The following is an 8,917-nucleotide window of genomic DNA, read 5'->3' on the forward strand; positions in this document are numbered from 1 at the left end:
GCCCCCCGTCTTCAAGTTCTAGAGGAGCTTCATCTACTTCATCCTCGGAATGATCATGGTCATCTTCTTCAAAAGCCTCTGCTTCTGCTACCGTAATATGATAGGCAGATTGAACAATCTCATCTTCGCCATTGCCATCAACATTACTCGTTCCGACTTGTCTAGTGAGTACGATGGTATGCTCCTTCACTTTGAGTTGTTCACTTGAGCTCACCTCTAACACAAAGCGTCGCTTCATGCGTGACTGGATGAGACTTCGGATCTCTTTGTCGTTTCCTTGGTCGTCGATCATCTTTCTCTTTTGCTTTTGTTGCTCTTTGGGTGCTTGTAACCTCTCAAGTGCCGACTTTCGAGGGGCTGACTCAGATTTCTTATTTCCTACATCGGAAGATGACAACCTATTGAACACGGAAGCTCGAGTGGTTGTTTGGGTGATGCGATCGAAAACTGAGACTCAGCTTGTTGAAGTATCGACACGATCAAATACAGATACTCGAGGTTCCAGCCCACCAACTTGTTCATGCATCGCAGCTTGAGTATTAGGATGAATGCGGTCAAATGCCGAAACACGAGAGGCAGATTCATATTCTTGAGCCTCTTCTTCTACTACCTCAACACTAATGTGTTGCGTGCTTGCCTTTGCAACTTTTCTTCTTCCTGAAATTTTAATTAGTTTGCCTGATACAAAACCAAGACCTGCTTTAGCAGGGTCAGCTGTGCATCCTTGCTCTCTCAACCTCCTTTGAGATTCATTGAGCTCATGCACCTTTTTACCAGGGATGACTTGGCCACCTTGCTTGCTTGACGAACCGAAGTCATATCCAGCCTTTGCTAGCAGCTTGTAAGAGTTAGGGTCGAATCCTTCCTTAGTCCTTTTGTCAGGAAGTGTCCCATGCTCTGTCTTGCCTTGAATCGGTTTGACAAACCCCTTTAGCGGCTGCTTGGTGGGAGTTGCGTTGCTCAACTTTGTCAACGGTATGGTTGATGTTTCTTTTAACAATTCTACGTCCTTCTCATCTAGCTTTCGCGGACGTTCTTGTTCATTTGCCTCCACAAAAGGAGACTCCCCTTCTTTTTTCCTAGACCTTGGCACGTAACGAAGAACTGGAGCAGAGGAGCTGATTTTGTTCTTTGAAGCTGTCACTTTAGTTTCCGACGAAACTTTATGGGTTCCTCAGTGGAATTTCTTGCCATGCTGGATTCCACTTCCTTATTACACACCTCTGTAGTCTTCCCTGTAGAAGGTACTCCAACTGGGAGAACTTCCTTTATTGTTTCATCATCCATGTAGAACTTGGAATCCGCAAAGTAAGATTCAGCTTCAGTGAATGGTTTAGTATCACTTGCTACTGTTTTTACTCCGCCATCATAGAATTTGAAGCATTGATGAAGAGTGGAGGGAACGACACCATTTTCGTGAACCCACGGTCGCCCCAACAATAAATTGTAGGAGGTTTTCGCATCGATCACGTGGAACAAAGTGTTTGACTTCATTTCTCCAATTGTCATATCTACTCTAATCATGCCTATGGCTCTTTGTCCCCCTTGGTTGAAGCCTTGAATCATGAGATGGCTTCAGGACAACTCCTCCATGTTGATGCCAAGCTGCTTCATAGTTGATCTTGGCATGATGTTTACAGTGGACCCTCCGTCTACAAGCATGCGATTTATCTTTTGATCTCGCACATACCCTGACACGAAGAGAGGTCTATTATGCGGCTTAGAGCCTAACTGAAGGTCTTCATCCGTAAAGTGGATGGCATCACAATCTGCAACACACGTGACGCATTCCTTTGGTTTTACCTTGTTAATGTCTGTGGAGTTCTTGCCCATGTCGATCAACACCTGTACTAAAGCACATCTTGTCGATTTTGGCAATTGTAGTAGATCAGAGATGCTAAAGTGCAACGGTAGGTCTTCTAGCTGCTTCATCACCTCGTTCTCCTTTGACGTTTGGTTCGTATTGACCGTGCTTGACTCAGCCTTGGCAGAATCCTTCGAACCAAATTCGTAGCTTGTTGTCATGTGGGCAGCTCTCACCTTTTCTTGTTCGTCACCTCTCTTGGGAAAGACTCTTGTTGGTGAAACCACACTATGGGGTTTTTGAACGAAAGGACTGCCACTCCCTTTGACAAATCTCGTCCCACCTTTCTCGAGATGCGATGACTTTCTTGTGATTGCTTGCATTTTGCTTGAGTGATAGGTAAATTTGGCGATGGGATCTTGCGTGCCTTCCTTCGAGTGACAAGTATCCATCCCTTGTCATCGACAACTGAGTCAACTTTAGGAGTCGCAACAGGTGCGAGACTTGCTTTCTGGATTGGCTTGACTTCCTCTAACTTTGACTTCATGCATGGCTTTCTCGAAAGCTGATATGGTGCTTTCATTGGAAGAGGAGGCAACGGGGCAGGCTCGAATGAACCAAACACGATGGTAGTGCAGTTTACCTCAGCAACATCGTCGACATCCAGCTCGACCCTTCCTTGCTTGGCGAGATTCATTATTAAATCTTTCAGAACAAAGCATTTCTCCACTGGGTGACTAACGAGCCGATGGTACTTGCAGTATTTCGGATCCTTAACACGATGCATTTCCTCTTGCCGCTTGCATTCTGGGAGCTTTATTACCTTCTTCTCAAGTAGATCTTCCAACATGCCTGCCACGTCAGAATCTGGGAAAGGATATGTCTTTTGTTGCCATTCCTTCAACGAACGCTTTGTTCTGTCGTAGGTGCGACTTGGCTAAGCTTTCTTAACCTCCTTATCTCATGTCGAGATTTTGACTGGGGCAATGTTGACGGCCATCGATTCTTTTGTAGATTTCTTCTGTGCCTTGTCAAACTTGCTTCCGAAGACCTTGTCTTTTCTTTGGTCAACAATTGACTCCTTCTTCCCTTTATGGCTAGCTATACTCAACTCCATGTCGTGTGCTTGCGTAGCTAGCTCTTCAAACGTACGGGGCTTGATTCCCTGTAAAATATATAGCAAATCAAAGTGCATACCTTGGATGCACATTTCCACCGCAGATACTTCTGACAGGCGATCTTGCAATCGAGACTCAACGAACGCCACCTGTTGATGTAATCAATTGCGCGTTCATCCTTCCATTTCTTGGCTCTAGTAAGTTCCATCATGCTCACTGTACGTCTCGTGCTATAGAAACGATTCAGGAACTCACGCTCCATCTGATCCCAACTGTCGATTGACTCAGGTTCCAGATCAGTGTACCATTCGAAGGCGTTGCCTTTTAATGAACGTACAAACTGCTTAACAAGATGATTTCCCTCCGTTCCTACATTGTTGCAAGTCTCGACGAAATGAGCAATATGTTGTTTTGGATTGCCCTTCCCCTCGAATTGCTGAAACTTGGGCGGCTGGTACCCATATGGCATCCTCAGGCTATCCACTCTTTTTGTGTATGGCTTGGAGTATGTGAGAGAATCACGAGAGGTACCTCCATATTGAGCTCTAATGGAGTTGTTGATCATGTCTTGCAGCTGCTGAACAGACAAAGAACCAAGTGGACTTTCACTGTCTTTGTCATTTGTCTTTGAAGTTTCTTCTTGTTTCTCTTTGTCATTCTTGTATGGAATCCTAGCAGAATCCTCATCATTTTGTTTCTCGAGCCTGCTCCAAAGTTGAGCAATCTGCATATCTTTTTCTTCGACGGCATTAGTAAGCTTTTGAACCGCCTCCATCAGATTAGCTACCTGCTCTTCGAGCGTGGTTGCCCCAGTCATCATGACTTGCATTGTTGAGAGGTGAGACGCGCTGTCTGACCGCATCCTAGAAGTGTTATTTTCTTCAGGATCAGGACTTCCATGGTATGATCCAGTGCTTGAATCGTCATCAGAGGCAGGTGAGAACGACCGCTCCCTTGATTTTGTATTTGGAGCTTGTCTCTCTTCACTTCGAGGGACATGCTTCCCTGCCCCCAAACTTTCCAGGGTGATGATTGGTTGGCGAGGCTTAGAAGGCAAAGCCACAAATGTTGTTGGCTGAACCTTTGCCATGCTTCGAGTGACATGACCAGATGAGCTGTTGCTCGATTTGGTGGTCGTTTTCTTGGACTTGTTCTTCGAGATGACTTGAATGTTCTTGGAAGCCATTACTTGAACGGATTTGTTTGGAATCGTCTTACGGAGAAGGAGATGAGAGGCAAAGGTGTCCCACTGGGCGTGCCAATTTGTAAACACGAAAATCTGAAAACAAATAAGATGCAGACACGTGTACAAAATAATATATTTTATTAATTTAAGTGAGGGTTACAATCTTTGGTAATCCTTTGATTCGATCTCCGACGATGAATTTCACTCAAGGGATTGACGCCTGATCTTGAGTTGGACGATGGTCACGAGAGTTGACACGTGATGAATGTTTTGACTTGAAGTTGGTGAGGAACCGGCTATTTGGCCGCTTGAGGGTTCTTCACAAGTGCTTGGGAGGCTTCAGGAATTTTGAGAGTATTTCCTTCTCTTATTTTCTGGCCGAAGTCCTTCTCTTGATTTGTGAAGGGGTATTTATAGTGTCGGCGTCTCTCTTCATTTGGAATGCCTTTGATGACACCTAATTAATTGCATTTTCCTTAATAATATAATCAAATCCATCAGTCCTAATTAACTAATTCAATCACGATTATTAAGGAATTATCCAATTAATTTGATGATTGATTTTAATTGTATTTCATTAATAGCATAATCAAATCAATCAGCTTTAATTAATTGATTTCATCACGACTATTAAGGAATTAGCCAATTAATTTGATGGCTGATTTTCATCTTGATTATCAATTTAAATAAATTGACATCTAATCAGTGGACGAAATTTAATACTTGATTTGACTCGGAATCAATTGATTTAATTTAATTGATCTGCCTTAATATCATCTGATTAAGTCGAAACAAATTTATTTATTGCCGCCGGGCTTTTTTTGTATGCCGCCACGTGTCATTCCCTGAGTCCGCCTGGTTCTGCTTACTCATAAGCCCCGTGCACATTTTGTGGGACCCATATGCCGACTAATTTTGTTCGGTCATAATTTCAAGTGTTGACCGATTTATTTAATGAATTTTATTTTTATTAAATTTTTGGTGTCTACAGCAGGAACGGCTGAAAGTTTGACTGATTTCGGGATAGAATACGCTTCACTGCATTTCTCCAGAATCGAATGCGTCAGTTGCCAAGGCGTAGGCTCACCACTTGACTCTGAGCTCCCTTTCTGAGGTAAGGTCGAATCGGTAAATTTGATGTGAGCCATGGAAACGAAAGGTGAAGTTGCGGAAAACAAAAATGGACGTCAGGTAGAGGCAATAGTAACCATATAAAAATGGGACTGAAGTGAAAAATAGAGAACAAAGGCTCACGTGCGACAAAAGAGGCAGCCTTGGGTTAATTATGATTCAACCACTATCCCAAAGCAGAGGCTGGTATAGGAAAATAAGGGTGCAGAGAGAGAGAGAGAGAGAGAGAGAGAGAGAGAGAGAGAGAGAGAGAGAGAGAGAGAGAGAGAGAGAGAGAGAGAGAGAGAGAGAGAGAGAGAGAGAGAGAGAGAGAGAGAACAAAAACTTATAGGCAGCCTTGGAGTTTGGGTTGATCAAGATTCAACGCGTTGATCTGAAAACAAAGGTTGGGTTACATGGTTAGCGGGTCAGCAAAAACAAAGCAAAAAGTGATTTAAAATAATAATAATAATAATAATAATAAGTAAAAAGAAGAAGAAGAAGAAGAAAAAAGAAAGTGATCATGGCAGAAGGTTAGAACCCTTACCTCAAATTCAACCGAAGCCGGAGACGCGGCGTTGGGTGGTGCAAGGATTTGTGGCGGCGACGGCGAGGCGAAGCTCTGGAGATGAGTCGCCAGAGCTACCGCGAGAGGGAGAAGCCGGAATGCGAGGATCCGGCGGTAGCAACAACGAGGCGCGACGAGGAGGAGAGGAGAGGGTGGAGTCCGGTGCTGAGGGCGTGGGACGTGGTCGCAAGCAGCAAGGCAGACATGTCGGAGCTGTTTCTGGCGTCATAGAGAAGCAGTGGTGGAGAATTAGCCGAGCTCAAAGGCTTTTTATGGGGGAAACACATCAAAAATCGCAGAACAATCAAGGATAAAGGCAGAGAATCTCGCTTGTGGTGAAAGCCTGGAAAATTCAGCCAGAATCTGGCCGGACAAAGCCTAGGATGGGTCATGGCGGTGTCGGGCATGAAACCGGGTCGAACCTGTGTCCGAGTTGAGGAAAGCTCGGGTCTGGGTGGGACTGAGCGGTATCCGGGTCGGACCCGACCCGCGGAAAGGAAAAAAAGACAAAAAAGGGAAAAAAAAAATATTTGGGACAGTGGTCTGGACTTGAGATGGGCCTCAGTGGTTTTGATCTCAATTGAGCTTTGAAGACATTCTCTTAAGGCTTCTCCTAAATGTGGGTGTCCAGAGGGAAAATCTAGGGTGTCCATAGGGAGAATTCGAAGAAAAGTCATGAAGGAAAACTCTAGAAATTTTCCCTTGGGATAGATTCCCAAAGAGAAAATTTAGGGGCATTGTGGGGGTAGTCAACAAATTTGACCCTGCAATCAAAGTAATTAAAGGGAAGTAATGGCAATAATAAACACGACTATTACTGTAGCAATAAATTCGACGATTAAGGCGGCACTTAGTATAGCAATCATGGCCGCCAATAAGTGGTGGTTATTGCAAGAGTGAATACAGCCTTAATGGTGGCTTGCCGTCCAAGTACAAGAGACTTGCCATGCAAGTTTACTTGCAGCCTAAGTTGTAAGTCGCCTATAAAAGGAAAGCATAACCACCAGTTATGGCATCGAACTCTAATTGAGACTTCTATACTTGACTCAGAAAAATACTGACTTAGGCATCAGAGGGTCTTTTGCCTGTACCCCCCCCCCCATTCCGACGGTGAAGAGAAGTCTCTGCTTCCTCGTTAAAGCCAAGAAACGAAAGGAGGTTACGTAGGAAGATTACAGAGCGAGGTTACGTAGGGAGATTATATGGAGGGGTGACGGAACGGAGAGAGATTACGGAGAGAAGCTACGAAGGGAGGTCGCGGAGGGAGCTCGCATAGGGAGGCTACGAAGGGAGCTTACGTAGGGAGACTACAGAGGGAGGTGACAGAGAAAGGTTACGGAGTGGAGAGAAATCACGGAGCGGTGACGAGTTATGAAGCCAAGAGAAGTCTTCGCTTCGTCAACATCAAGTCAACGACGAATAAGAAAGCTCTCAATTGTCCCCGATTCAGCTTCTGCTCCAGTCCGCATTAATTGTTGGGTAAAATTCCTAATCGGAATTTTTCACCTCCAACAAGCACCCATTTCTATGGTGTGATAGATACTTGGGATTGAAATCTGCATACCAATGAAAAGTAAAGGTTTTTTTTTTTTTTTTTTTTTTTTTTTGATCGGGTTAGTTGTTAGTAACTCACACACCCATGCAGTGGTATCCCAGCGCCAGGACACCTGCACCGACATTGCGGCGAAAGCCAGGCAAAGCTAGACTAATCCACTGCACCGCAGACGCACGAACCCAAAGGGTCCCTCAAATCTGCTGGCCAAGGGATGGAGCTGGGATTCGAACGCATACCAGTCAAAAGTAAAGGTTTTTGACAAAAAAAAATAATAATAATAATTTTTTATTCCTCTTTTATGCATTTATTGGTAATTTAACATGAGTTAACAAAGTCAACTATAACTTGGAAAAAAAGAGAGGTCCAAGTGCCAATTATGGAGGTATGAATTAGGGCTGCCACTTGGTTTGGTAATTACCAAACTGACCGAATACCAATCGATGTTTTAAGTTTGGTAAACCGACTTTTTGGTAACCGAGACCGATAAAACCGAAATAAAAAATTACCGAAAAAATTGGTTTGGTTTTGGTAAATACCGAATCTACCGATTATCTAAATATTAGCTTTATATACTATGGTTTTCAATACACATACATGTATATTAAGAAATAAACATAAAATTTTCATAATAGTATGAACATTACTACATATACTACATTAATAGCTAGTACATGTATTTTAAGTAACCTAGTCAAAGATGGTTAAATAACCTAGTTTTATTGAAAATGACTCAAAACTTGATGTCATATATACAAAAGAAAGCTATAATTAGGAGATGAGTACAAAGTTTACGACTATAAAATTGAAGAACCTAGTTTTGTTTGTTCTTATTTTAATTACAAAGAATTAGTTGTTCTAAAGTTGGTAATACTGAAAACTGAAATACCGAATTTGGTAGTTATGATTAAAAACCAAAATTTTGGTTGGTAATTGGTAGCTCAATTTTGAAACAGAAATAGAAAGCTTTGGTTTTGAAGTTGGTAATACCTATAACCGATTTGAACCGACCGAGTGACAGCCCTAATGAATAGAAACTCCCTATTGGAAAAACATCTTATCTTCCACCGTTTTTGCGAAATTTCTCTAATATCGTCAAATATTACGGATATATTAAATATTTAAAATATATTCCATTAAAATGAAGAAATATCTGCGAAATTTCTCTAATATAGTCAAATATTACGGATATATTAAATATTTAAAATATATTCCGTTAAAATGAAGAAATATCGATAAAATGTGAGAAGAGGGGAAAAATTCAAAAAATTACTCAATTATTCATAAAGAAATATACGTTTGGAATATGGAGGTTATGAGGGAATGTAAAATTTAAGAACAGATTCTAGTCAGGAAATGACGTAACAGACAGGCAGCACAATCTGTTTGGGAAAAATTCCTCGAGATGAAATCTCTTAAGGTGGAATGTGGGTGAGATAAAACCTCTTAAGGTGAATTTGAGTGAGATGAAATTCTCTCAAGGTGAATATGTGTGAGAATAAATCCCCTCAAGACGAATATGGGTGAGGAGGAATCCCCTCAAGGAGAATCTGAGTATGCCACCCACATGCCCCTCAAG

Source organism: Rosa chinensis, chromosome 1, assembly GCF_002994745.2.
Source record: "Rosa chinensis cultivar Old Blush chromosome 1, RchiOBHm-V2, whole genome shotgun sequence".
NCBI classification, from domain to species: domain Eukaryota; kingdom Viridiplantae; phylum Streptophyta; class Magnoliopsida; order Rosales; family Rosaceae; genus Rosa; species Rosa chinensis.